The sequence below is a fragment of the Pseudophryne corroboree genome, chromosome 2 (assembly GCF_028390025.1).
Source record: "Pseudophryne corroboree isolate aPseCor3 chromosome 2, aPseCor3.hap2, whole genome shotgun sequence".
Classification (NCBI taxonomy): Eukaryota; Metazoa; Chordata; class Amphibia; order Anura; family Myobatrachidae; genus Pseudophryne; species Pseudophryne corroboree.
Window position 1 is genome coordinate 423,628,898 of NC_086445.1, and position 27,524 is coordinate 423,656,421.

General features: G+C 46.9%; 1 protein-coding gene across 1 annotated transcript in view; it reads left to right on the plus strand.

The window, feature by feature from the left end:
* EGFL6 (EGF like domain multiple 6) overlaps nt 1-26,222 on the plus strand; it is a 475,748-nt gene extending 449,526 nt beyond the window's left edge. The window contains exon 13 of the mRNA XM_063953516.1: nt 26,137-26,222. The gene's annotated coding sequence lies outside the window, so the exon portion shown is untranslated. The remainder of the gene's footprint in view (nt 1-26,136) is intronic.
* Nucleotides 26,223-27,524: the final 1,302 nt, after the last annotated feature.

Here is a 27,524-nt window from a genome sequence, read left to right on the forward strand (position 1 = left end):
GTAGAGCCCCCTTTTACACATTACGCCAGCTAGAGCCCCCTTTTGCACATTACGCCAGCTAGAGCCCCCTTTTACACATTACGCCAGGTAGAGCCCTCTTCTACACATGCCAGGTAGAGCCCCCTTTTACACATTACGCCAGGTAGAGCCCTCTTCTACACATCACACCATGTAGAGCCCCCTTTTACACATTAGTCCTGAGCAGCAGCACCCACCAGCCTCCTCCTGCCTAAGCACTGCAGCTCTGTGGACATGAAAGGGGAAGCTAGGACATAGGAGCGCCGGAGCATAACTACAGATGGGAAGCTGCGGCTTTGGATGTACACTACCCCCTACCCAATTTTAGGTAGGCTTGCTACAATATCCCTTTAAGCTGGGACAGTTATGATTTACACAGGTTCTGTGGCTCATTAAGACTAGGTAAATTAAAGAATTGAATTTAGCTTCAGAATCTGTGTTAATCATACAGTAGGTGTCCTGGATTAAACAGATATAGCAAGCTTACCTTTAGGATTAGTGTGTGAATATATTAGTTGCTGTAGGATAGAAGGGTCTGTTTATGAAAGTGAGAAAGCTGTAATAATGCAGAGAGAATCTTTCTCAGGATCATGGGCCATGCTGTCTGCAGGAATGACATGGACAGAAGACCATTCGCGTTTCTATCCAATGCAGATTTCTTCCATATCAAATATATGCTATCGACCTACAGTGCTGCCCTTTCCTTCTCTTAGTCTTATTTAAAAACCCCTATCTCCTCCCAGTCCTCCAACCACCATAGTCTCTTTGCCACTCTAAACTCTCTCCTCTGCCACTCCCTCCCTCACATCCCCTTAACACTCTCTGATCTTGACTTTGCCACCCACTTCACATATAAAATTTAATCCAACCTTCAGGACATCACATCTCCCCAGACCCCATCATCCCATCCTCTTCTCCCAGCCATCCTCTACACATCTTTCCTATATATTTTATCAACGCTGAATTCCTTCTCCCCAGTATCAGGAGATAAAGTCATGGCCCTAATCCGGTCCTCCCCCCTTGACCCTATCCCACGGTGTCTCCTCCACTCCCTCTCTAGTGGTGTCATGACTGTAGTTTTGTGAACCCAGCGTGTATGTGAAGTCCGTGCGGGTAAATGGAGGACTGTGTGTATATTGGCTGGTCTGTGGGAATCAGTGAGATGAAGAGCTCAAGGAAGACTATGGACGATGAAGTAGGTACAGAAAGTTAGATTTAATGGAGAAATGATAATTCACAGAGGCTGAGGTTACCCCAATAACTGAACTGAAGAATGGAGTTAATAATTTGTAAAACGATGCTGTAGCACTCTCTATGTAAAACAATGACTGTGGCTGTGACTTTAAGACGAGGTTGAAGAAGAACTGAAGACTGTGGCTGTGACTTTAAGCCGAGGCTGAAGAAAAACTAAAGACTGGCTGTGTCTTTAAGATGAGACTGAAGAATACTGTGACTGTGTCTTTAAGATGAGACTGATACTGGATATAACTGGTAACACAACTGTAGTCCAGACTGGGTAGCAAAAGAGCAGAATTTTATAGGAACTAAGGTAATAGTGTTACCTCTTAGGGAGCTCAGCTACTAAGCTAACGTTGAGCTGTGTGACTAAAGGAACTGGCTGGCACAGGATTGGATAGCTCCAGGTCAGGTGATCAGACACTGTCATGTCAGTACTCCAGGTTAGGCTCTGATGTGACGTGAGGCCTAGCAGGCCGAAAAAACACTGAAGCCTGAACGTCTTAAAATTAACAGAGGATGCTGGCTGTTAGGCCTACACTCCAGATTGCTTAACACAGTGAAGAATCAAATGCTGCTCTCCGCTGACTACTGATTACTCAGAGGAATTCCTTCTCAGGTGGCTTAATCAAGAAAGCAACACAGATTTGCAGCCTTCATGCTGAGCTGAAACAGATGCAGGTTACTGGATATGCTGAGGTAAGCCAAATAATATGAGAAATACAGTCAGGATCATGACAAGTGGTGCCTTTTTTCATATCATTAGGCACTGTTCTTTCTGCATTCAAGAATGCCCTTGTCTTTCTCATTCTTAAAAACCCACCCTTGATCCTCACACTATAATTACTGCTCAATCTCTCTCCTCCCCTTTGCCTTTAAGCTCCGTGAGTGGATTGTCTACAACCACCTTACCACATTTCACTCATGTACTAGCTGCTTGACCCATTTCAGTCTAGCTTTCATCCTCTCCATTCCACAGAAACTGCCTCCCTAAAGTCAGCAATTACCTCTTTGCTGCCAAATTCTCCTTCACCTCTGCTTCTGACACTGTGGACCACACTCTCCTGTGAATCCTTGACTCAAGCAGTCTGTCTGATATTGACTTCTCCTAATTCTCTCCTTAGAAGAGGTACAAGAACAGAAACTATTATCCCTTTATATGTCCTCTGCAGGCTCATCAACTCTTTTGGCCTCAAATATCATCTTACGTTGATGACACTCCGATATACCTCTCCCCCTCTCTTCTATCTTGTATCTCCATCTTTCTCTCTTATATTTTCCTCCTGGATGTCCCAATACTTTCTTAAACATAACATGCCTGAGACTGAGCTGATAGTCTTTTCACTGTCCTGAATAGCCATCCTCAATTTATTGACAAAACCATTATCTCATCTAGCCCGCAAGTGCACTATCTTGGAGCTTTCCCTGACTCCAACCCTCTCCTTCAAATCACACATTCAGTACCTTTCGTAGTCCTGTCATTTCTACCGCAGAAATATTCAAACCCTTTCTCACCCTGGAGGCAATTAAAACACTCATCACTCACTGGTCATCTCTAGACTAGACTACTGTAATATCTTATCTGGTCTCCCACCTCTCTCCACTCCAATATGTTCTCAGTGTTGCTACCCGGCTCATCTAACTCTGCAAACGGACTGGGAATAGGTGCAAGTTTGCAAATGCGAGTTTGTTTCATGCAACTCACAGGTTTTGCACGAATGCACACACTCGAGAAATGCGAGATACGATTAGAAATGCCTATTCGCAGTACTAGTGGTAAGGGGGTGCGCATTTTCTACAAAATGTGACCTGGAAGAAGTGCATGAATGAAAAAGTGGGGAGACCTTCATGGGCCCCAAAACAGTGACAGCCTCTTTAGCAGAAATGGATGCTCTTAATAAGTGTCAAATGGTTGATATGTGCATTTTTTTACGTAAAAAAGAAATCATAAAAGGCAAAGTATTTTGTTTAACTATAAACTTAATGAAAACTTTCAAATGCCTAATTAGATATTAGGGACGGTTGGTAAGGAGGGGATGTACTTGATATGCAGGCGCTCAGGATCCCAGCGGTCAGCATGCCAATGCCGTAATCCCAAACGCTAACAATGCCGCCAGTCGGAATACCGATCCACAGGGTCTATTCCCACTTGTGGGTGTCCACGACACCCATAGAGTGGGAATAGAACCTGTGGTGAGTGCAGTGAGCCACCAAGTGTGCTGCGTGGCAAGCGCAGTGAGCCCACAAGCAGCTTTGTTGTGCTTGCCCCCTCACTGGCATTGTGCTGCCAAGATCCAGGTATTGGTATGATGACCATCGGGATCCCGGCAGCCGGCATACCATACCCAACACGCAAGGAGTTCGACAGCAAGCCCCGACATTATTACCTTAAAATAAAGATTTTACCTTTTACACCCTCAGGGGGTGCACACAGAAAAAATGCAAATTTCTCTGACGTCCTAGTGGATGCTGGGGACTCCGAAAGGACCATAGGGAATAGCGGCTCCGCAGGAGACTGGGCACAAAAGTAAAAGCTTTAGGACTACCTGGTGTGCACTGGCTCCTCCCCCTATGACCCTCCTCCAAGCCTCAGTTAGATTTTTGTGCCCGAACGAGAAGGGTGCATACTAAGGGGCTCTCCTGAGCTGCTTAGAGTAAAAGTTTAAATTAGGTTTTTTATTTTCAGTGAGACCTGCTGGCAACAGGCTCACTGCACCGAGGGACTAAGGGGAGAAGAAGCGAACTCACCTGCGTGCAGAGTGGATTGGGCTTCTTAGGCTACTGGACATTAGCTCCAGAGGGACGATCACAGGCCCAGCCATGGATGGGTCCCAGAGCCGCGCCGCCGGCCCCCTTACAGAGCCAGAAGACTAAAGAGGTCCGGAAAATCGGCGGCAGAAGACGTCCTGTCTTCAATAAGGTAGCGCACAGCACCGCAGCTGTGCGCCATTGCTCTCAGCACACTTCACACTCCGGTCACTGAGGGTGCAGGGCGCTGGGGGGGGGGGCGCCCTGAGACGCAATAAAAACACCTTATATGGCAAAAAATACATCACATATAGCTCCTGGGCTATATGGATGCATTTAACCCCTGCCAATTTTTCCTTAAAAAAGCGGGAGAAAGGCCGCCGAGAAGGGGGCGGAGCCTATCTCCTCAGCACACTGGCGCCATTTTTTCCTCACAGCTCCGTTGGAGGGAAGCTCCCTGACTCTCCCCTGCAGTCCTGCACTACAGAAACAGGGTAAAACAAGAGAGGGGGGGCACTAATTTGGCAGATAAATCTATACAGCAGCTATATAAGGGAAAAACACTTATATAAGGTTATCCCTGTATATATATAGCGCTCTGGTGTGTGCTGGCAAACTCTCCCTCTGTCTCCCCAAAGGGCTAGTGGGGTCCTGTCCTCTATCAGAGCATTCCCTGTGTGTGTGCTGTGTGTCGGTACGTTGTGTCGACATGTATGAGGAGGAAAATGGTATGGAGGCGGAGCAATTGCCTGTATTAGTGATGTCACCCCCTAGGGAGTCGACACCTGACTGGATGGTCTTATGGAAGGAATTACGTGATAGAGTCAGCACTTTACAAAAGACTGTTGACGACATGAGACAGCCGGCAAATCAGTTAATACCTGTACAGGCGTCTCAAACACCGTCAGGGGCTCTAAAGCGCCCGTTACCTCAGATGGTCGACCCAGACACGGACACTGACTCCAGTGTCGACGGTGAGGAAACAAACGTATTTTCCAGTAGGGCCACACGCTACATGATCACTGCAATGAAGGAGGTTTTGAACATTTCTGATACTACAAGTACCACAAAAAAGGGTATTATGTGGGGTGTGAAAAAACTACCCGTAGTTTTTCCTGAATCAGATGAATTAAATGAGGTGTGTGATGAAGCGTGGGTTTCCCCCGATAAAAAACTGCTAATTTCTAAAAAATTATTGGCATTATACCCTTTCCCGCCAGAGGTTAGGGCGCGTTGGGAAACACCCCCTAGGGTAGATAAGGCGCTCACACGCTTATCAAAACAAGTGGCGTTACCGTCTCCTGATACGGCCGCCCTCAAGGAACCAGCTGATAGGAAGCTGGAAAATATCCTAAAAAGTATATACACACATACTGGTATTATACTGCGACCAGCAATCGCCTCAGCCTGGATGTGCAGTGCTGGGGTGGCTTGGTCGGATTCCCTGACTGAAAATATTGATACCCTGGACAGGGACAATATATTATTGACTATAGAGCATTTAAAGGATGCATTTCTATATATGCGAGATGCACAGAGGGATATTTGCACTCTGGCATCAAGAGTAAGTGCGCTGTCCATTTCTGCCAGAAGAGGGTTATGGACGCGACAGTGGTCAGGTGATGCGGATTCCAAACGGCATATGGAAGTATTGCCGTATAAAGGGCAGGAGTTATTTGGGGTCGGTCTATCGGACCTGGTGGCCACGGCAACGGCTGGGAAATCCACCTTTTTACCCCAGGTCACCTCTCAGCAGAAAAAGACACCGTCTTTTCAGGCTCAGTCCTTTCGTCCCCATAAGGGCAAGCGGGCAAAAGGCCACTCATATCTGCCCCGGGGCAGAGGAAGGGGAAAAAGACTGCAGCAGGCAGCCTCTTCCCAGGAACAGAAGCCCTCCCCTGCTTCTGCCAAGTCCTCAGCATGACGCTGGGGCCTTACAAGCGGACTCAGGCACGGTGGGGGCCCGTCTCAAGAATTTCAGCGCGCAGTGGGCTCAATCGCAAGTGGACCCCTGGATCCTGCAGGTAGTATCTCAGGGGTACAAATTGGAATTCGAGACGTCTCCCCCTCGCCGGTTCCTGAAGTCTGCTTTACCAACGTCTCCCTCCGACAGGGAGGCGGTATTGGAAGCCATTCACAAGCTGTATTCCCAGCAGGTGATAATCAAGGTACCCCTCCTACAACAGGGAAAGGGGTATTATTCCACGCTGTTTGTGGTACCGAAGTCGGACGGCTCGGTGAGACCTATTTGAAATCTGAAATCCTTGAACACTTACATACAAAGGTTCAAATTCAAGATGGAATCACTCAGAGCAGTGATAGCGAACCTGGAAGAAAGGGACTATATGGTGTCTCTGGACATCAAGGATGCTTACCTCCATGTCCCAATTTGCCCTTCTCACCAAGGGTACCTCAGGTTTGTGGTACAGAACTGTCACTATCAGTTTCAGACGCTGCCGTTTGGATTGTCCACGGCACCCCGGGTCTTTCCCAAGGTAATGGCCGAAATGATGATTCTTCTTCGAAGAAAAGGCGTCTTAATTATCCCTTACTTGGACGATCTCCTGATAAGGGCAAGGTCCAGAGAACAGTTAGAGGTCGGAGTAGCACTATCTCAAGTAGTACTACGACAGCACGGTTGGATTCTAAATATTCCAAAATCGCAGCTGATTCCGACGACACGTCTGCTGTTCCTAGGGATGATTCTGGACACAGTACAGAAAAAGGTGTTTCTCCCGGAGGAGAAAGCCAGGGAGTTATCCGACCTAGTCAGGAACCTCCTAAAACCAGGCCAAGTGTCAGTGCATCAATGCACAAGGGTCCTGGGAAAAATGGTGGCTTCTTACGAAGCGATTCCATTCAGCAGATTCCACGCAAGAACTTTTCAGTGGGATCTGCTGGACAAATGGTCCGGATCGCATCTTCAAATGCATCAGCGGATAACCCTGTCTCCAAGGACAAGGGTGTCTCTCCTGTGGTGGTTACAGAGTGCTCATCTTCTAGAGGGCCGCAGATTCGGCATTCAGGACTGGGTCCTGGTGACCACGGATGCCAGCCTGAGAGGCTGGGGAGCAGTCACACAGGGAAGAAATTTCCAGGGCTTGTGGTCAAGCATGGAAACGTCACTTCACATAAATATCCTGGAACTAAGGGCCATTTACAATGCCCTAAGTCAGGCAAGGCCTCTGCTTCAGGGTCAGCCGGTGTTGATCCAGTCGGACAACATCACGGCAGTCGCCCACGTAAACAGACAGGGCGGCACAAGAAGCAGGAGGGCAATGACGGAAGTTGCAAGGATTCTTCGCTGGGCGGAAAATCATGTGATAGCACTGTCAGCAGTGTTCATTCCGGGAGTGGACAACTGGGAAGCAGACTTCCTCAGCAGACACGACCTCCACCCGGGGGAGTGGGGACTTCACCCAGAAGTCTTCCACATGATTGTGAACCGTTGGGAAAAACCAAAGGTGGACATGATGGCGTCCCGCCTCAACAAAAAACTGGACAGATATTGCGCCAGGTCAAGGGACCCTCAGGCAATAGCTGTGGACGCTCTGGTAACACCGTGGGTGTACCAGTCAGTGTATGTGTTCCCTACTCTGCCTCTCATACCCAAGGTACTGAGAATCATAAGAAGGAGAGGAGTAAGGACTATACTCGTGGCTCCGGATTGGCCAAGAAGGACTTGGTACCCGGAACTTCAAGAGATGCTCACGGAAGACCCGTGGCCTCTACCTCTAAGAAAGGACCTGCTCCAGCAGGGACCATGTCTGTTCCAAGACTTACCGCGGCTGCGTTTGACGGCATGGCGGTTGAACGCCGGATCCTGAAGGAAAAAGGCATTCCGGATGAAGTCATCCCTACCCTGATCAAAGCCAGGAAGGATGTAACCGTGCAACATTATCACCGTATTTGGCGTAAATATGTTGCGTGGTGTGAGGCCAGGAAGGCCCCTACAGAGGAATTTCAACTGGGTCGATTCCTGCATTTCCTGCAAACAGGACTGTCTATGGGCCTAAAATTAGGGTCCATTAAGGTTCAAATTTCGGCCCTGTCAATATTCTTCCAAAAAGAACTAGCTTCAGTTCCTGAAGTTCAGACGTTTGTCAAGGGGGTACTGCATATACAGCCTCCTTTTGTGCCTCCAGTGGCACCTTGGGATCTCAATGTAGTTTTGGGGTTCCTAAAATCACATTGGTTTGAACCACTCACCACTGTGGACTTAAAATATCTCACATGGAAAGTGGTAATGCTGTTAGCCCTGGCTTCAGCCAGGCGTGTCTCAGAATTGGCGGCTTTATCCTATAAAAGCCCTTACCTAATTTTTCATACGGACAGGGCAGAATTGAGGACTCGTCCTCAATTTCTCCCTAAGGTGGTTTCAGCGTTTCACTTAAACCAGCCTATTGTGGTACCTGCGGCTACTAGGGACTTGGAGGATTCCAAGTTGCTGGACGTAGTCAGGGCCCTGAAAATATATGTTTCCAGGACGGCTGGAGTCAGAAAATCTGACTCGCTGTTTATCCTGTATGCACCCAACAAGCTGGGTGCTCCTGCTTCTAAGCAGACTATTGCTCGTTGGATTTGTAGTACAATTCAGCTTGCACATTCTGTGGCAGGCCTGCCACAGCCAAAATCCGTAAAAGCCCATTCCACACGGAAAGTGGGCTCATCTTGGGCGGCTGCCCGAGGGGTCTCGGCTTTACAACTTTGCCGAGCAGCTACTTGGTCAGGGGCAAACACGTTTGCTAAATTCTACAAATTTGATACCCTGGCTGAGGAGGACCTGGAGTTCTCTCATTCGGTGCTGCAGAGTCATCCGCACTCTCCCGCCCGTTTGGGAGCTTTGGTATAATCCCCATGGTCCTTTCGGAGTCCCCAGCATCCACTAGGACGTCAGAGAAAATAAGAATTTACTTACCGATAATTCTATTTCTCATAGTCCGTAGTGGATGCTGGGCGCCCATCCCAAGTGCGGATTGTCTGCAATACTTGTACATAATTATTGTTACAAAAATCGGGTTATTATTGTTGTGAGCCATCTTTTCAGAGGCTCCTCTGTTATCATGCTGTTAACTGGGTTCAGATCACAAGTTGTACGGTGTGATTGGTGTGGCTGGTATGAGTCTTACCCGGGATTCAAAATCCTTCCTTATTGTGTACGCTCGTCCGGGCACAGTATCCTAACTGAGGCTTGGAGGTGGGTCATAGGGGGAGGAGCCAGTGCACACCAGGTAGTCCTAAAGCTTTTACTTTTGTGCCCAGTCTCCTGCGGAGCCGCTATTCCCCATGGTCCTTTCGGAGTCCCCAGCATCCACTACGGACTATGAGAAATAGAATTATCGGTAAGTAAATTCTTATTTTCCTCTGAAAAAGCAGTGTGAGGTTGGAAATGGATTTGCAACACAAATGTGCCCTGAAAACAGCTCGCACAAGGTAACTCACAACTAATTAGACTGACCTCCCAGTCTGCCTCACCTCTCCTGCAGGCCCTACACTGGCTCAACTTCCCTTTCAGAACCCAATTCAAACTCCAAAGCCCTCACCCAATCCTCTCCTAGTTACATCTCCAACCTCATCTACCTTCGTACTCACACCTGCCCACTTCACGCAACAAACAAAGGCCGCCTTGCCTTCCAACTTCAACTGATTACTTCCTCCCACTCTCACCTCCAAGATTTTGCCTATGCTGTTACCCACAACTGTAACCTACTCTCTCCCTCCCTCTCTCTCCCTCCCTCTTTCTCTCTCTCTCCTCTCTCTTTTTCGCCCTGTCATACTCTCCATAAATCTTCAAACAAGCTCTTAAGACTAGAGATGAGCAGGTTCGGTTCTCGGAGAACTGAACCCTACCGGACTTTGCCCTCCGAGTACGGTTCCGAGCCAGGCTCGGGTTTTCCTGCCTGACTTGGAAACCAGAACGCGGCAAAACGTCATCATCCCGCTGTCGGATTCTTGTGGGATTTGGATTCCATATAAGTAGCCGCGCGTCGCGGCCATTTTCACTCCAGTCTCGGAGAGTGTATTGAGAGGACATGTCCTCAGTGTTCAGTGTCTATGTGGGGGCGAGAAAGTGGGGTGGCGAGTCTTGTGCTGTGTTGTGCTGCTCAGTCCAGTCCAGTGTAGTCAGTGTATTGTGCTGCATCAGTCCAGCCAGTCACAGTGTTGGTGTCCTCTGCTGCCATATATCGAGTGTAGCTGTATAAAGTGGTGCTGTGTTGTGCTGTCCAGTCCAGCGTAGTCAGTGTATTGTGGTGCATCAGTCCAGCCAGTCAGTGTTGGTGTCCTCTGCTGCCATATATCCAGTGTAGCTGTATAAAGTGGTGCTGTCCAGTCCAGTGTAGTCAGTGTATTGTGCTGCATCAGTCCCGCCAGTCACAGTGTTAGTGTCCTCTTTTGCCATATATCCAGTGTAGCTGTATAAAGTGGTGTTGTGTTGTGTTGTGTTGTGCTGCATCAGACCAGTGGTAGTGACCTATTCATCAGTCATTCCAGTGACGATATACGCTGCTGCTATATGTCCACTGCTACAGTATTATAATAATAACAACAACCACAAGTCCCTTACAGTGTTGTTGTGTTATGCTGCATCAGACCAGTGGTAGTGACCTGTCCATCAGTCATTCCAGTGACGAGGCAGTCACAGTGGTATATGCTATATGTACACTGAAGCCGTATAATAATAATAACAACAACAACAAGTCCCTGTCACACGCCAGAGGCGGCGTTCACCGCGCTTACCCCTGCGTGCCTGCTGGTCGGTGTTGCGGCCTCCGCCTTCGGTGGTCCACGGGCTCCGGTGTCTGGCTGGCGCGGCTCCCGGCGGTTCCCCGGGGCAGGGGCGCCGCCATGACACCCGGCATCACGTGGGCGGGGAACTGGTGACGTCATCAGACTGTTCCGCCAATCCTGCGGAGGCGGAAGATTCAAAGTCAGACAGAGCAGTCACTCAGGCAGAGCCTCGGCGCCTGAGTATCGTCTTTTCCCCTGAAGTGGACGCCAGTGCTCCTGTTCTCAGCGGATCTCTCTGCAGTAATATCCCAGTGTCTCCGGCATTTCCAGGTGTCAGTTGTTGCACAGCTTCCAGCGTTCCCAGCCGCGGCTGGGTTCCACTGCGCTCCAGTCACCAGTGCTTCTTGGAGTCAGCGTGGGCTGCAGGTTAAACTTCGCTCTCAAGTTTTGCAAGTTACCAGTGCCTTTAAACACCGCTCTCAAGTTATACAAATCCTCAGCGTCCTTTAACCCTCGCTCTCAAGTTATACAAGTCCTCAGTGTCTTTAACCATCTCTCTCAAGGTATACAAGTCCTCAGTGTCTTTAACCATCGCTCTCAAGGTATACAAATCCTCAGTATCCTTTAACCCTCGCTCTCAAGTTATACAAGTCATCAGTGTCTTTAACCATCGCTCTCAAGTTATACAAATCCTCAATGTCCTTTAACCCTCGCTCTCAAGTTATACAAGTCCTCAGTGTCTTTGACCATCGCTCTCAAGTTATACAAATCATCAGTGTCTTTGACACCTGCTCTCAAGTTCTTCAAATCACCAGTGTTTTTAACCACCACTCTCAAGTTCTTCAAATCATCAGTGTCTTTAACCACCGCTCTCAAGTTCTTCAAATCATCAGTGTCTTTAACCACCGCTCTCAAGTTCTTCAAATCATCAGTGTCTTTAACCACCGCTCTCAAGTTCTTCAAATTATCAGTGTCTCTAAAACCATCACTCATAAGTTCTTCAGTCACCAGTATCTTTTACCATCACTCACAAGTACTTCCTGGACATTTCTCCATATGTTCCTTCTCTGTTATGTGACATTGTGTTGTCCTTTTCCTGCAATAAAGTTCTTCAATAATTTCATCAAGCCTTACTGTCAGAGTCCTGTATGAGGAAGACCTATATCAGGCCATCCCTGTTCCGACCCAACTGTGGTTCCTCTTCCTTACCATCGGAAGAACCCCCGAGTTCACAACACCCCCAACCTAGGTCAGTGACAGTATACTCAGGCCTCATGGACCCGGGGGATCGGAGCCCAGAGGCAAGTACCATCCAGGACTTGGTTTCCCGAGTTCAAAGTCAGGAAGCAGCACAGGGCCAGGTGATGCATTATCTTCAGGAATTATCTGGCCGGCTGGATCAAATTCAGACTTCTCTGGCTTCAGTAGTGCCGGTCTCAGTTCCAGTACCCGCTCCAGTGGCTGGCGCTAGTAATGTTCCATCCCTCTCCGGAACCAGATCACGCCTTCAGCTCCCTACTCCTTCTCGCTATAATGGGAATCCAAAGAGTTGCCGTGGTTTTCTTAATCAGTGCGAGGTACATTTTGAACTCCTTTGACAAAGTCTATAATATTTGTCCTATTAAAAACACGTTAAAGGTTAAAGAACACAGTACGCAATTGGCGCAAAAAGTACCGCAAGGGTACTCCCTTAACTATACCTTAAGGAATGTACTTATACTGTAAACATTTGTGCAGTGACAATGTGTAGATGTAATGCAGTGTAACCTTGTTAGCTTAAAAGCTGTATGTGCGACTATGACGCTCTGAGAAACCTTTATGCATTTATAATAACCAATCAAATATCGGTCTAAGGTTCTAACGCCTTTAGTGAGAGAATGAACGTTCAAAAAAGAATAATACAATACAAGCTATACACTACCAAAATAACATAGAATATCTAACCAAGTTACTACACATAAAATACAATAAAGACACAATTACTTTTAAAAGGGGAAGGAGAGAGAGAATGGCTTATAACATTAAATAAGAGACAATATGGTTGTAGATAAAACTACACATGTGAGAGACAATCGCTGTGCAGTTAGTCAATGCTGAATACCGCATGGGATGGAAGCTAGACTCCATTTTGAGAAAACTCCCATGATTCCAAAGACTGCAACACATGGTTGAAAGGGGGAGGGGAAAACACCCGGCAGCAGCCATTTTAGATTTGCAGGTCCAAACACATGGCACTCTCTGCTACACCACAATCACATAGCAGAAGACACCAGACTCCATTTTATTCCAAAATGTCCAAGCCTCAAAACAATGCATATGTTCTGATTTTACAATTCCAAACCATCTAAATCACCTTTCACAATTTCAATCCAACTTCCTAGAACCATCTTATCCAATTTCACATTCCAAACAACTTCCTAGAACCATCTTATCCAATTTCACATTCCAAACAACTTCCTAGAACCATCTTATCCAATTTCACATTCCAAACAACTTCAGTATCTCAATAACCAGAGCATATTCATCACAAGACCAGATCACAATGTAACCACACATATCAGCCTGCCATTGCTACCAGCACATATTCCCAGATCTATCACACAAACAAGTTACAATATCCTATTTAAACCAGCACCATTGACCTTAAAGCAATCTGTCTATATTTCCTTATCTAGCCATGTGAATTCAATACTTAGCCTTTAGTTTGGAGGTCAGTCCTGGGGATGTAACCGCCATGCTGCTGGGTGCCAGGTAGCTGTGTGAGTAGCTACAGTATATCTGTCCTCAGAGGCCCCAAGCAAACTGAAACTGACTTCTTTTCTAGCCATGCCTGTTTTCCTAGTTCCTGGGGGAGGGGTCTCTTTTGCTTTGTATATGCTAATCAGGTTCAGCCCTGAAATCTTAGTAAAAGGTTGGCTTGATCATTCATTGTTCTAACAAAATGATCTTAGCTTTTATACATATAATCATATCTATCCGCTGCAATGTCCCACAACTTCACAACAAGCCTCAAACTAACCCACACATCAATCTGCTTGCTTCAATACCAAACATGACGGGCGCATCTGGTTCTGTTCAAATAATACACATTCATGACATCAATTCATCAGCCAATTCTAAATCTCCATTATGTCTGGTGCCCGACATTATTATAACCATGTACTGTATGAAACAAGCGCCGAATCCATCTCTGTGCCATGTCTGAGCAAATGCGTGTGTTACCATATATTGCTGTGCTCGCTGCGCATATTTGCAAGTATAGCGACTTAAATGTGTGTAGTTTGTATGTTCTCTCTATGTAATATTTTTGACTTTGACACCTTTCATATAACTTCCCTACGGATCGGTCCAAGGTGGCATACATTATTTCTTTGCTCGAGGGTTCAGCGTTGGATTGGGTGTCTCCGTTATGGGAGCGATCTGATCCACTGGTTTCTAGTTACACCAATTTTATTACGTCATTCCGGAGGATCTTTGATGAGCCTGGCAGGACGACCGCTGCCTCTGCAGACTTGCTCCGTGTCCGACAAGGCTCTTGTTCAGTGGGACAGTATGTGATTAACTTTCAGACCATAGCATCAGAACTGCGCTGAAATAATGATGCCCTCCGGGCTGCCTTTTGGAACGGACTCTCCGATCGTCTAAAGGACGAGTTGATCACTAGAGATTTGCCTGATTCCCTAGAACAGTTGATTTCGCTCTGTGTAAAGGTGGATCTTCGCAAGCAGGAACGAGGTGGCGAACGTAGACGGTCAGATCGATCAAGGGTCCGATCTTTTCCGTCCAAGCAAACGGTTATTCCGAGTCCTGATGAGCCCATGCAGATTAATCGATCCCGGCTGTCTCCAGAAGAACGTCAGCGTCGTCATGAGGGTGGTCTCTGCCTCTACTGTGGAGCCGCGGATCATTTTCTTAAGTTTTGCAAGTCTCGCCCGGGAAACGGGCAGTCCTAGCTTCTTCCGGAGGAGTCGAGCTAGGGGTTTCTTCTAAATCTTCTCCGTCAGTGGACTGTTTACTCTCTGTGTCTCTGTTTTCTGGGTCAATAGTCAAGCCGGTTAAGGCCCTATTGGACTCAGGGGCTGCAGGGAATTTTATTTCCCTTTCCTGTGCCCAGGATCTGGGTTTTCAGTTACGGTCGGTCGAACGACCTATTACGTTGACTGCTATTAATGGTACCCAAATTTCTAACGGTCTGATTTCAAGTTGTACAGTATCAATCAAGCTGCAAGTGGGAGCTCTGCATCAAGAACACCTGGAGTTCTTAGTGATTCGGGAGATGCCCTACGATCTGGTTCTTGGCCTTCCTTGGCTTAAACTTCACAACCCTCATGTCGACTGGAGTTCGACGCAAATAACATCTTGGAGTCCATTTTGTCATTCCAATTGTCTCACTCCTGTCTACCCGCTCCGTGTATCTTCCAAGTCAGATGAAGGGCTCATTCCGGAGACCTATCGGGAGTTTTCAGACGTATTCTCGGAACAGGCGGCTGACCAGTTACCACCGCATAGACCCTAGGACTGCCCCATTGAGCTCATTCCGGGGAAAATGCCACCTCGGGGTCGCACTTATCCCCTATCATTACCCGAGACCCAAGCTATGTCGGACTATATCAAGTCTAATCTGCAGAAAGGATTTATCCGTCCCTCTACCTCCCCGGCGGGGGCGGGTTTCTTTTTTGTAAAGAAGAAGGACGGAGGGCTGAGACCGTGTATTGACTATCGTGGTCTAAATGATGTCACCATTAAGAATAAGTATCCTTTGCCGCTCATCACTGAGCTTTTTGATAGAGTTCGAGGAGCCCGAGTTTTCACCAAGCTCGATCTAAGGGGAGCTTATAATTTGATACGTATCCGACAGGGGGATGAATGGAAGACGGCCTTCAATACCAGGGACGGGCATTACGAGTATCTGGTAATGCCGTTTGGCCTCAGCAACGCCCCAGCCGTCTTCCAGGGATTCATTAATGAAGTCTTTCGGGATATGCTATACCTAAGTGTAGTGGTATATTTGGATGACATTCTGATATTTTCTAAGAATCTCACAGAGCACAGAATGCAGGTCAAGGAGGTACTTCTTCGATTGCGAGAGAACCATCTTTATGGTAAGATTTCCAAATGCACCTTTGAGGTCCCTTCCATTTTATTTCTGGGTTACATCATTTCGGGCACGGAGCTTCGTATGGATCCAGAGAAACTCACTGCCATTCGGGACTGGACTCAGCCTCTTTCCTTGAAAGCGGTACAACGATTTCTGGGTTTCGCAAACTATTACCGGAAGTTCATAAAGGGATTCTCTACCATTGTGGCACTTATCACTGCCCTAACCAAGAAGGGTTCTGACCCAAGTCATTGGTCCTCTGAAGCTGTAGCAGCGTTCGTTCAGTTGAAGGCAGCCTTTATGTCCGCTCCAGTACTTCAACAACCAAATTTTTCTAAACCATTCTTTTTGGAGGTTGATGCTTCCACGGTAGGCATAGGTGCCGTGCTTTCACAGTACGCTCCAGACGGGAAGTTACATCCATGTGGTTTCCATTCTCGCAAGTTCTCTCCTGCTGAACGGAATTACACCATTAGAGATGAGGAGCTTTTGGCAATAAAATCTGCCTTAGAGGAATGGAGATATCTTTTGGAAGGTGCTAAACACCTAATTACAATTTTCACTGATCACAAGAATTTGCTGTACCTCAAGACGGCCCAATGCTTGAATCCCCGTCAAGCTAGATGGGCGCTCTTTTTTACTCGATTCTCGTTTGTTATTAAGTACCGGGCTGGGACTTTTAACACCAAGGCTGATGCTTTATCCCGTTCCTTAACGGCTTCGGATGAGGAGAATTCCGTTGAGAGGGCTTTGATTCTCAATCCAGTATCTATGCCAGCGGCTCCCACCGCTCTGGAACCTCCTCCTTGGAGAATGTCTGTGCCAGCTAAATTTCGACCGAGGTTGTTGCAGTGGGCTCATATTTCCAAGTTTTCCGGTCACCCTGGAGTTCAAAAGATGTAGGAGTTTCTACGAAGATCTTACTGGTGGGACACTATGAAGAAGGATATTCAAGATTATGTCAGCTCATGTCCTCAGTGTGCTCAGCACAAAATTCTTCGTCTGCCGCCTGCAGGGTTGTTGCATCCACTGTCCATTCCTAGGAGGCCATGGACTCGTATCTCTATGGACTTTGTCACCGAATTGCCTCTCTCCAAGGGTTATAATACTGTCTGGGTAATTATTGACCGTTTCTCTAAAATGGCGCATTTTGTACCTCTGACCGGGTTACCATCAGCTCCCAAGTTGGCCTTGTTATTTATCCGAGAACATTTCCGCCTGCACGGGTTACCTCAGGAGATTGTCTCTGACCGGGGGGTACAATTCACTGCAAGATTCTGGAGAGCTCTCTGTACGGCCTTACAAATAAAACTCAAGTTTTCATCCGCTTACCATCCACAAACCAATGGGCAGACTGAACGCGTCAATCAAGATTTGGAGACTTTTCTCCGTGTTTATCTCTCTCCCTCGCAAAACGACTGGGTGGAACTGTTGCCATGGGCCAAGTTTGCCCATAATCATCTGTACCACTCTTCGACTGGTGAATCCCCATTTTTCATTAATTATGGATTCCATCCTCAAGTTCCAGAATTGCCCATTTGTCCTCCGGAGGATGTTCCTGTTGCAGCCTCTACTCTCCGGCACTTCAATCAAATTTGGAGTCAAGTTCATGCTAACCTCAAGAGAGTCTCCAGCCGCTATGATTTCTTTGCGGATAGGAAGCGACGAGCAGCTCCCCGCAATCTTCGGTTAAGGGTGCCCACTATGAAGTTTGCTCCGAGGTTTATTGGTCCTTACCCCGTGTTACAAGTCCTGAACCCGGTTGTCTGCAAATTGGGATTGCCTTCCCACCTCCGGATACCAAATTCCTTCCATGTCTCTCTCCTTCGCCCCCTTATTTTAAACCGGTTCCATTCAAAATCCCCGAGGCCAACCTCTGCAGAGACTGAAGCTGGAACGGACTTTGAAATTAAAGCTATTCTTGACTCTCGTTACCTCCACAAGAATCTACAGTATTTGGTGGAGTGGAAAGGTTTTGGCCCCGAGGAGAGGAGCTGGGTTAAGGCTACTGAAGTTATGGCTCCCCGACTGGTGCGGATTTTCCATTCCAGACATCCAACAAAACCTGGAAAGTGTCCGGGGGCCACTCCGGGAGGAGGGGGTACTGTCACACGCCAGAGGCGGCGTTCACCGCGCTTACCCCTGCATGCCTGCTGGTCGGTGTTGCGGCCTCTGCCTTCTGTGGTCCACAGGCTCCGGCGTCTGGCTGGCGCGGCTCCCGGCGGTTCCCCGGGGCAGGGGCGCCGCCATGTACCCGGCATCACGTGGGCGGGGAACTGGTGACGTCATCAGACTGTTCCGCCAATCCTGCGGAGGCGGAAGATTCAAAGTCAGACGCCGGGCAGAGCCTCGGCGCCTGAGTATCGTCTTTTCCCCAGAAGTGGATGCCAGTGCTCCTGTTCTCGGCAGATCTCTCTGCAGTAATATCCCAGTGTCTCCGGGATTTCCAGGTGTCAGTTGTTGCACAGCTTCCAGCGTTCCCAGCCGCGGCTGTGTTCCACTGCGCTCCAGTCACCAGTGCTTCTTGGAGTCAGCGTGGGCTGCAGGTTAAACTTCGCTCTCAAGTTTTGCAAGTTACCAGTGCCTTTAAACACCGCTCTCAAGTTATACAAATCCTCATCGTCCTTTAACCCTCGCTCTCAAGTTATGCAAGTCCTCAGTGTCTTTAACCATCGCTCTCAAGGTATACAAATCCTCAGTATCCTTTAACCCTCGCTCTCAAGTTATACAAGTCATCAGTGTCTTTAACCATCGCTCTCAAGTTATACAAATCCTCAATGTCCTTTAACCCTCTCTCTCAAGTTATACAAGTCCTCAGTGTCTTTGACCATCGCTCTCAAGTTATACAAATCATCAGTGTCTTTGACCCCTGCTCTCAAGTTCTTCAAATCACCAGTGTTTTTAACCACCACTCTCAAGTTCTTCAAATCATCAGTGTCTTTAACCACCGCTCTCAAGTTCTTCAAATTATCAGGGTCTCTAAAACCATCACTCATAAGTTCTTCAGTCACCAGTATCTTTTACCATCACTCACAAGTACTTCCTGGACATTTCTCCATACGTTCCTTCTCTGTTATGTGACATTGTGTTGTCCTTTTCCTGCAATAAAGTTCTTCAATAATTTCATCAAGCCTTACTGTCAGAGTCCTGTATGAGGAAGACCTATATCAGGCCATCCCTGTTCCGACCCAACTGTGGTTCCTCTTCCTTACCATCGGAAGAACCCCCGAGTTCACAACACCCCCAACCTAGGTCAGTGACAGTCCCTTACAGTGTTGCTGTGTAGTGCTACATCAGACCAGTGGTAGTGCCCTGTCCATCAGTCATTCCAGTCATTCCTGTGCCGCATATTGTCTTATATAACTCCCAAAAAATAATGGAGAACAAAAATTTTGAGGATAAAATAGGGAAAGATCAAGAAGAACCACTTCCTCCTAGTGCTGAAGCTGCTGCCACTAGCCATCACATAGACTATGAAATGCCATCAACATCGTCTGCCAAGGCCGATGCCCAATGTGATAGTAGAGGGCATGTAAAATCCAAAAAGCCAAAGTTCAGTAAAAAGAACCAAAAAAAGAAATTTAAATTGTCTGAGGAGAACCGTAAGCTTGCCAATATGCCATTTACGACACGGAGTGGCAAGGAACGGCTGAGGCCCTGGCCTATGTTCATGGCTAGTAGTTCAGCTTCACATGACAATGGAAGCCCTCATCCTCCCGCTAGAAAAATTAAGAGTTAAGCTGGAAAGAGTACAGAAAAGAACTGTGCGTTCTGAGATGGTATCACAAATCCCCAAGGAGAGTCCAAGTGTGTCGGCGGTTGCGATGCCAGACCTTCCCAACACTGGACGGGAAGAGGTGGCTCCTTCCACCATTTGCACGCCCCCTGCAAGTGCTGGAAGGAGCACCCACAGTCCAGTTCCTGATATTGAAATTAAAGATGTCACTGTTGAAGTACACCAGGATGAGGATATGGGTGTTGCTGGCGCTGAGGAGGAAGTTGACGATGAGGATTCTGATGGTGATGTGGTTTGTTTAAGTCAGGCACTGGGGAAGACACCTGTTGTCCTTGGGACGAAGAAGCCCATTGTGATGCCTGGGCAAACTACCAAAAAAGCCACCTCTTCGGTGTGGAATTATTTCTCCACAAATCCGGACAACAGGTGTCAAGCCATCTGTTGCCTCAGTCAATCTGTAATAAGTAGGGGTAAGGATGTTAACCACCTAGGAACATCCTCCCTTATACGTCACCTGCAGCGCATTCATCAGAAGTCAGTGTCAAGTTGTGAAACTTTGGGTAAGAGCGTAAGCAGTCCACTGACACCTAAATCCCTTCTTCTTCTTGTACCCAAGCTCCTGCAAGCCACACCACCAACTCCCTCAACGTCAACTTCCTCCTCAGTCAGGAACATCAGTAGTCCCGCAGGCCATGTCACTGTCAAGACTGAGGAGTCCTCTCCTAACCGGGATTCCTCCGTAGGATCCTTGAGTGGTACGCCTGCTGTTGCTGCTGCTGCTGTTGTTGCTGCTGGGAGTCGATCGCCATCCTAGAGGGGAAGTCAGAAGACCACTTGTACTACTTCCAGTAAGCAATTGACTGTCCAACAGTCCTTTGTGAGGCAGATGAAATATGACAGCAGTCATCCTTTTGCAAAGCGGATTACTGAGGCCTTGACAGCTATGTTGGTGTTAGACGTGCGTCCTGTATCCGCCATTAGTTCAGTGGGACTTAGAGATTTGTTTGAGGTACTGTGTCCCCGGTATCAAATCCCATCTAGGTTCCACTTCTCTAGGCAGGTGATCCTGAAAATGTACACAGACGGCAGATAAAGAGTCACCAGTGTCCTACAAAATGCGGTTGTATCCAATGTCCACTTAACCACGGACATGTGGACAAGTGGCACAGGGCAGACTAAGGATTATATGACTGTAACAGCCCACTGGCTACATGTATGGCCTCCCGCAGCAACAACAGCAGCGGCACCAGTAGCAGCATCTCGCAAATGCCAACTCGTTCCTAGGCAGGCTACGCTATGTATCACCGCTTTCCGTGAGAGGCACACAGCTGACAACCTCTTACGGAAACTGAGGAACATCATTGCAGAATGGCTTACCTCAATTGGACTCTCCAGGGAATTTGTGATATAGGACAATGCCACCAATACTGTGCGTACATTACATGTGGGCAAATTCCAGCACTTCCCATGTTTTGCGCACATACAATTAATTTGGTGGTGCAGAATTTTTTTAAAAATGACAGGGGTGTGCAGGAGATGCTGTCGGTGGCTCGAAAAATTGCGGGCCACTTTCGGCATTCAGCCACCGCGTGCCGAAGACTAGAACGCCAGCAAACACTCCTGAACCTGCCCCGCCATCAACTGAAGCAAGAGGTGGAATTCAACACTCTATATGCTTCAGAGGATGGAGGAGCAGCAAAAGGCCATTCAAGTCTATATATACACCTACGATATAGGCAAAGGAGGGATAATGCACCTGACTCAAGCGCATTACCCCTCCACGTGTGCAAGGTTCTCCAACCCTTTGAACTTGCCACATGCGAAGTCAGTTCAGACACGCCAGCTTGAGTCAGGTCATTCCCCTCATCAGGCTTTTGCAGAAGCAGATGGATAAATTGAAGGAGGAGCTAAGATGGAACGATTCCACAAAGTATGTGGGACTTGTGGATGGAGCCCTTCATTCGCTTTGCCAGGATTCAAGGGTGGTCATTCTGTTGAAATCAGAGCACTACATTTTGGCCACCGTGCTCGATCCTAGGTTTAAAGCCTACGTTGTATCTCTCTTTCTGGCAGACACAAGTCTGCAGAGGTGCAAAGACCTGTGTCACAGCGCCGCGGCCGCCGCGCTTACCTCTCCGGGTGCGCTGGGTCGCCTGACGGTCGTCCCCGCTGGTGGGCTCCGGGTCCCGGCGTCCGTTGCCGCTGGTCCCGGCGGTCTTCCGGGGAATGGGCGGCGCCGGCACGTCCACCGTCCACGGAAGTGGGCGGGTGACGTCATCGGCTCTCTTCCTCCCCGCCAATCAAACCGGGGGGCGGGAAGTTCAAAAGCAGACGCCGGGCAGAGCCCCGGCGCCTGAGTATCTTCTCTTTCCCTGAAAGTGACTCCAGTGCTCCTGTCTGTATGGTTACCTGCTACTGCTTTGAAAACTCCAGCGTTCCGGTGGGCAAAGTGACTCCTACTACTGCTTACAAGCTCTGGTACCTCTTTGCCGCACAGACCTCTGCGTCTCCAGCATTCTTCACCAGTGTCTTTAAACATCGCTCACAAGTTCTTCATGCTTCAGTGTCTTTCACCATCGCTCACAAGTTCATCAGTGTCTTTCATCATCGCTCACAAGTTCATCAGTGTCTTTAAACGTCGCTCACAAGTTCTTCACTCTTCAGTATCTTTAAACATCGTTCACCACCACCGCTCACAAGTTCATCAGTGTCTTTAAACATCGCTCACAAATTCTTCAGTGTCTTTCACCACCGCTCACAAGTTCATCAGTGTCTTTAAACATCGCTCACAAGTTCATCAGTGTCTTTAAACATCGCTCACAAGTTCATCAGTGTCTTTAAACGTCGCTCACAAGTTCTTCATTCTTCAGTATCTTTAAACATCGCTCACAAATTCTTCAGTGTCTTTCACCACCGCTCACAAGTTCATCAGTGTCTTTAAACATCGCTCACAAGTTCATCAGTGTCTTTAAACATCGCTCACAAGTTCTGCATTCTTCAGTGTCTTTAAACATCGCTTTCAAATTCTTCCGTGTCTTTCGACATCGTTCACAAGTTCCCATTCCGCTATGTGCTTCAGCATCGTGCTCAAATCCTTCTCATCATAAAGTTCTTTAGCGTTTTACACCAATTATAACTGTTAAAATTCTGCATGAGGAAAACCTATATCCGGCCATCTCTACTACGACCCAGCTGTGGTTCCCCTTCCCGACCATCGGAAGAACCCCCGAGTTCTCAACACTCCCAACTCAGGTCAGTGATAACCTGCTGGTGAGTAAATTGTCAACTCAAGTGGAACGTGACCCCTCAACAGCTCGTTCTTCAATTTCTCCCGCCACTGGGGCTGCAAGGAAAAGGATAAGATTTCCTAGCCCATCCGCTGGCGGTGATGCAGGGCAGTCAGGAGCGAAAGCTGACATCTGGTCTGGACTGAAGGAGCTGCCAACGATTACTGATATGTCTACTGTCACTGCATAGGATTTTGTCACCATTGAAAGAATGGTGGAGGATTACATGAGTGACAGCATCCAAGTAGGCATGTCAGACAGTCCGTATGTATACTGGCAGGAAAAAGAGGCAATTTGGAGGCCCTTGCACAAACTGGCTTTATTTGACCTACGTTACTCCAAAAGAGTGTTTAGTGCAGCCGGTAACCTTGTCCGTGATCGGCGTAGGAGGTTACTTCCACTAAATGTGGAGAAGATGATGATCATCAAAATGAATTATAAATTCCTCCGGGAAGACCTTTACCGCAGTTGCCTCCAGAAAGTACACAGGGACCTGTGATGGTGGATTCCAGTGGGGGACGTATTAATACTCTGTGAGGAGGATGTACACAGTGAAAGGGGTGAGGAATCGGAGGATGAGGTGGACATCTTGCCTCTGTAGAGCCAGTTTGTGCAAGGATAGATTGATTGCTTATTTTTTGGTGGGGGCCCAAACAAACCAGTCATTTCAGCCACAGTCGTGAAATGATTGGTTTGTTAAAGTGTGCATGTCCTGTTTATACAAAATAAGGGTGGGTGGGAGGACAATTCCATCTTGCACCTCTTTTTCTTCTTTGCATCATGTGCTGTTTGGGGACTAGTTTTTTTTATGTGCCATCCTGTCTGTAACTGCAGTGCCACTCCTAGATGGGCCAGGTGTTTGTGCCGCACACTTGTGTCGCTTAGCTTGGCCATCCAGCTACCTCATTGCACCTCTTTTTCTTCTTTGCATCATGTGCTGTTAGGGGGCTAGTTTTTTTTGTGCCATCCTGTCTGTAACTGCAGTGCCACTCCTAGATGGGCCAGGTGTTTGTGCCGCATACTTGTGTCGCTTAGCAAAATCATCCAGCTACCTCATTGCACCTCTTTTTCTTCTATGCATCATGTGCTGTTTGGGGACTAGTTTTTAAATCTGCCATCCTGTCTGCCACTGCAGTGCCACTCCTAGATGGGCCAGGTGTTTGTGCCGCACACTTGTGTCGTTTAGCTTGGCCATCCAGCTACCTAATTGCACCTCTTTTTCTTCTTTGCATCATGTGCTGTTTGGGGACTAGTTTTTGAATAGTGCCATCTTGTCTGCAACTGCAGTGCCGCTTCTAGATGGGCCAGGTGTTTGTGCCGCACACTTGTGTCGCTTAGCTTAGTCATCCAGCCACCTTGGTGCAACTTTTAGGCCTAAAAACAATATTGTGAGGTGTTCAGAATAGACTGGAAATTAGTGGAAATGAATGTTATTGAGGTTAATAATACCGTAGGATCAAAATTACCCCCAAATTCTGTGATTTTAGCTGTTTTTATGTTTTTTTCCCCCAAAAATCATCCAGATCCAAAACCAAAACACGAAAGGGTGGTTTTGGCAAAACCAATCCAGATCCAAAACACGAGCATAGAACCAGAACCAAAACACGAAAAGTGCCCGCCACACATCTCTACTTAAGACCCACTTCTTTTCAAACAAGCTCTTAAGACCCACTTCTTTATTAAAGCCTTCGAGCTCTCATCCTAACCCACTACTGCTTGCTCCTCGCTCACTGTCTCCCCCTTGTGCCACTCCTATCTGTCTGACTCCCCTTTATATTGTAAGCTCTCACGAGCAGGGCCCTCTCCCATCATGTTTTTTTTTCCTTCCCTTAGTTATGGTTATGGATCATTAGATCGACCGTCAAAAGGTCGACCCCAAATGGTCGACATGTGCAAGGTCGACACATGAAAAGGTGGACATTATTTTTTTTATGTCATATTTTCCCTTATAATACGTGGACCCCCAATTAGTACTCGCCTTGTTTTGGGCAAGGTGCCTTGGCTCCGCTGCCGCTGTGCTCGGCACAGCTTACTATTCCCAATCGTAGTCCACGTGGATGGTAAAGTATGAAAAAGTTAAACTTTTTTTTTTTTTTTTTTTTTTTCAAATAAAAAAAATCTTTTTGATAATGTCGACCATTTGGTGTTAATCTGTTACACAACCCTTGGAAGTTATTACCCAAAATGCTTACACCAATCCTGCATTATGCTTTCTGTGTGCTTAAGGTCTTCTTTTATGTCTGTGTGGCTTATCTATTGCTGTATTACTCAAATCCTCTGTATCATGTGCATTGTTTTTGATATCTGTATAGCGCCTTGAGTCCTGTTGGAGAAAGAGCGCTATATAAATAAAATTATTATTATTATTACTTGTCGACCTTTTGACTGTTGACCTATTATCTGGACACCCTTAATTATACTGTTATCTCCTTCATACTGCTCAACAACGGTGACAAACCTTTGGGTTCAGCAAGCACTGCTTATTTGTTTATTATGACTGCTGATGTAGCAATGTTTATAAATCTTGTAGTCCATGATCTGCAATATTTTGTAATGCTGGGTACACACTATGCTGATATCGGCCTGATGTCCTTTCTAGTCAAATTAGAACGACATATCGGGCAGTATGTGTCCACAATTTGCGCGCTGCCGCAGTCATTAGTGATGTTTTTTGGTCGGATTTGCTGTAGTGTCAACCAGAAGACATCGCTAACGATGCCATGCTGCCAAATGGCGGATTCCGTCGGTCTGTCGCCCCACTGACTCGGAAGTGTGTATGCACTTGCTGATGCAGGGTTCCATCGCCTGGCAGATTGGCCAGCTACACATCGTTCTTATGAGAAGCCAACTTAAGCCTCTATTTCTTAGTTTGCTTCTCTTTTTTTGTTTTTGTTTCTGTACTTTGTAAGGTGCTACAGACCCCTTGTGGCACCATATGTTCATAACAATACTGTAGAAATGACTAGAATACAGATTGGCTACATACCGTAATTATCTACTGTGATTTAGCTTTTTGTTAGCTTACTGTGATTAGCAGCAATATGTTTTATACTGTACTTAAATAGAGGTATTGTGAAGAAATTTTTAAGTGTTTTTAAGATACATTTTTATTTTCAAACATTAAGGTATAAGGTTGTGCGATCAGCTCTCTTCAGTTTTTCTTTGTGTATTTGTACCATATTTTTGCCTAAGATCATACAGTATATATAAAAAAAATCTTAGTCTGTTCATGCTTTAACTAAATGTATTCTATTTATTTTGTACCCTTTTTTTTCCAACCATAGGAATGTTGGGCACATCGGTTATTAATCAGCTGACCTTCAAAGCTTTACAAGTGGAGAGGCTTTTAAATGCTAGAAATTATGAGGAAATTACATACCACCTCTCTTACTTTGAAACAGCAAAGGTCAGCTTTGAAACCCTACAACAGTCTGATGCCATCAGAGTTGTGTACAGAGTACTTAAGAGCTGTCCAGAAGGAGCATTGAAAAGAAAAGCAAAGATCTTACTATGCAAATGGAAACTCTTGTACAAAGACAGCTATCAGTATACCAGCAAGGTACACGACAAGTGTACAGGTGACCACCAAGCAGCTGTCCCAAACATAAACATGCAACAAAAGTCAATTCTTGGTAGCACAAGTGATAAATATTCCTCTAATGAGGATCAAGGAGAAGAAATCCAAAATCTACAGCAAAGCAGAGAAGCAGTGTGCTGCAAGCAGCTCAGTGTGGCTGCCCGGGGTCCCCAGGAACAGAGTATTGAGGATTTGAGAATAAAATGCAGAGAGCTATTGTATCAGGCTTTGACTCTTGAGTCGGCACAGTGTCAACAAGAAAAACCCCAAGAATTTGTTAGGGAGCTTGAGGAACATATCTACACTATGTATGCTGGAAATGACAAGAAGTACAGAAGCTGCATACGAAGTAAAATCTCCAATCTGAAAAATCCTAAAAATTTGCATCTTAAAGAGCTCATTTGTTCTGGATCACTGAGCCCAAAGACATTTGCTGGCATGAATGCAATGGAGATGGCAAGTGATGAGCTCAGAAAACGTAGGGCTAGCTATACTCAGACATGTGTTCAGGAGCATCAGCTTCCCCAATGTGTTGATGGCGTCCAAACAGATAAGATTAAATGTAGGAAATGTGAGACATTTGACTGTACAGTTACCATGATTTCCAGGGGAACCCTCTTCCTTCCTGGCTGGGTACACTCTGGGAACCCAGATGAAGAGATGATGACATTTGTAACGTGTAATGGATGTGGAGAAAAATGGTATCATAGTAGATGGATCTGTCTGTGAACTAATCGATCTACTCTAATAAATTATTGCTGTTGTAAATAGAAAATTATTCTAAGACTGCTTGTAACTTTTATATATTGTATTGTTTGTGTCTAACATTGTAATTTTCTCTAACGTCCTAAGTGGATGCTGGGGACTCCGTCAGGACCATGGGGTTTAGCGGCTCCGCAGGAGACAGGGCACAATAATAAAAGCTTTAGGATCAGGTGGTGTGCACTGGCTCCTCCCCCTATGACCCTCCTCCAAGCCTCAGTTAGATCTTTGTGCCCGGCCGAGAAGGGTGCAATCTAGGTGGCTCTCCTGAGCTGCTTAGAATAAAAGTTTAAGTTAGGTTTTTTATTTTCAGTGAGTCCTGCTGGCAACAGG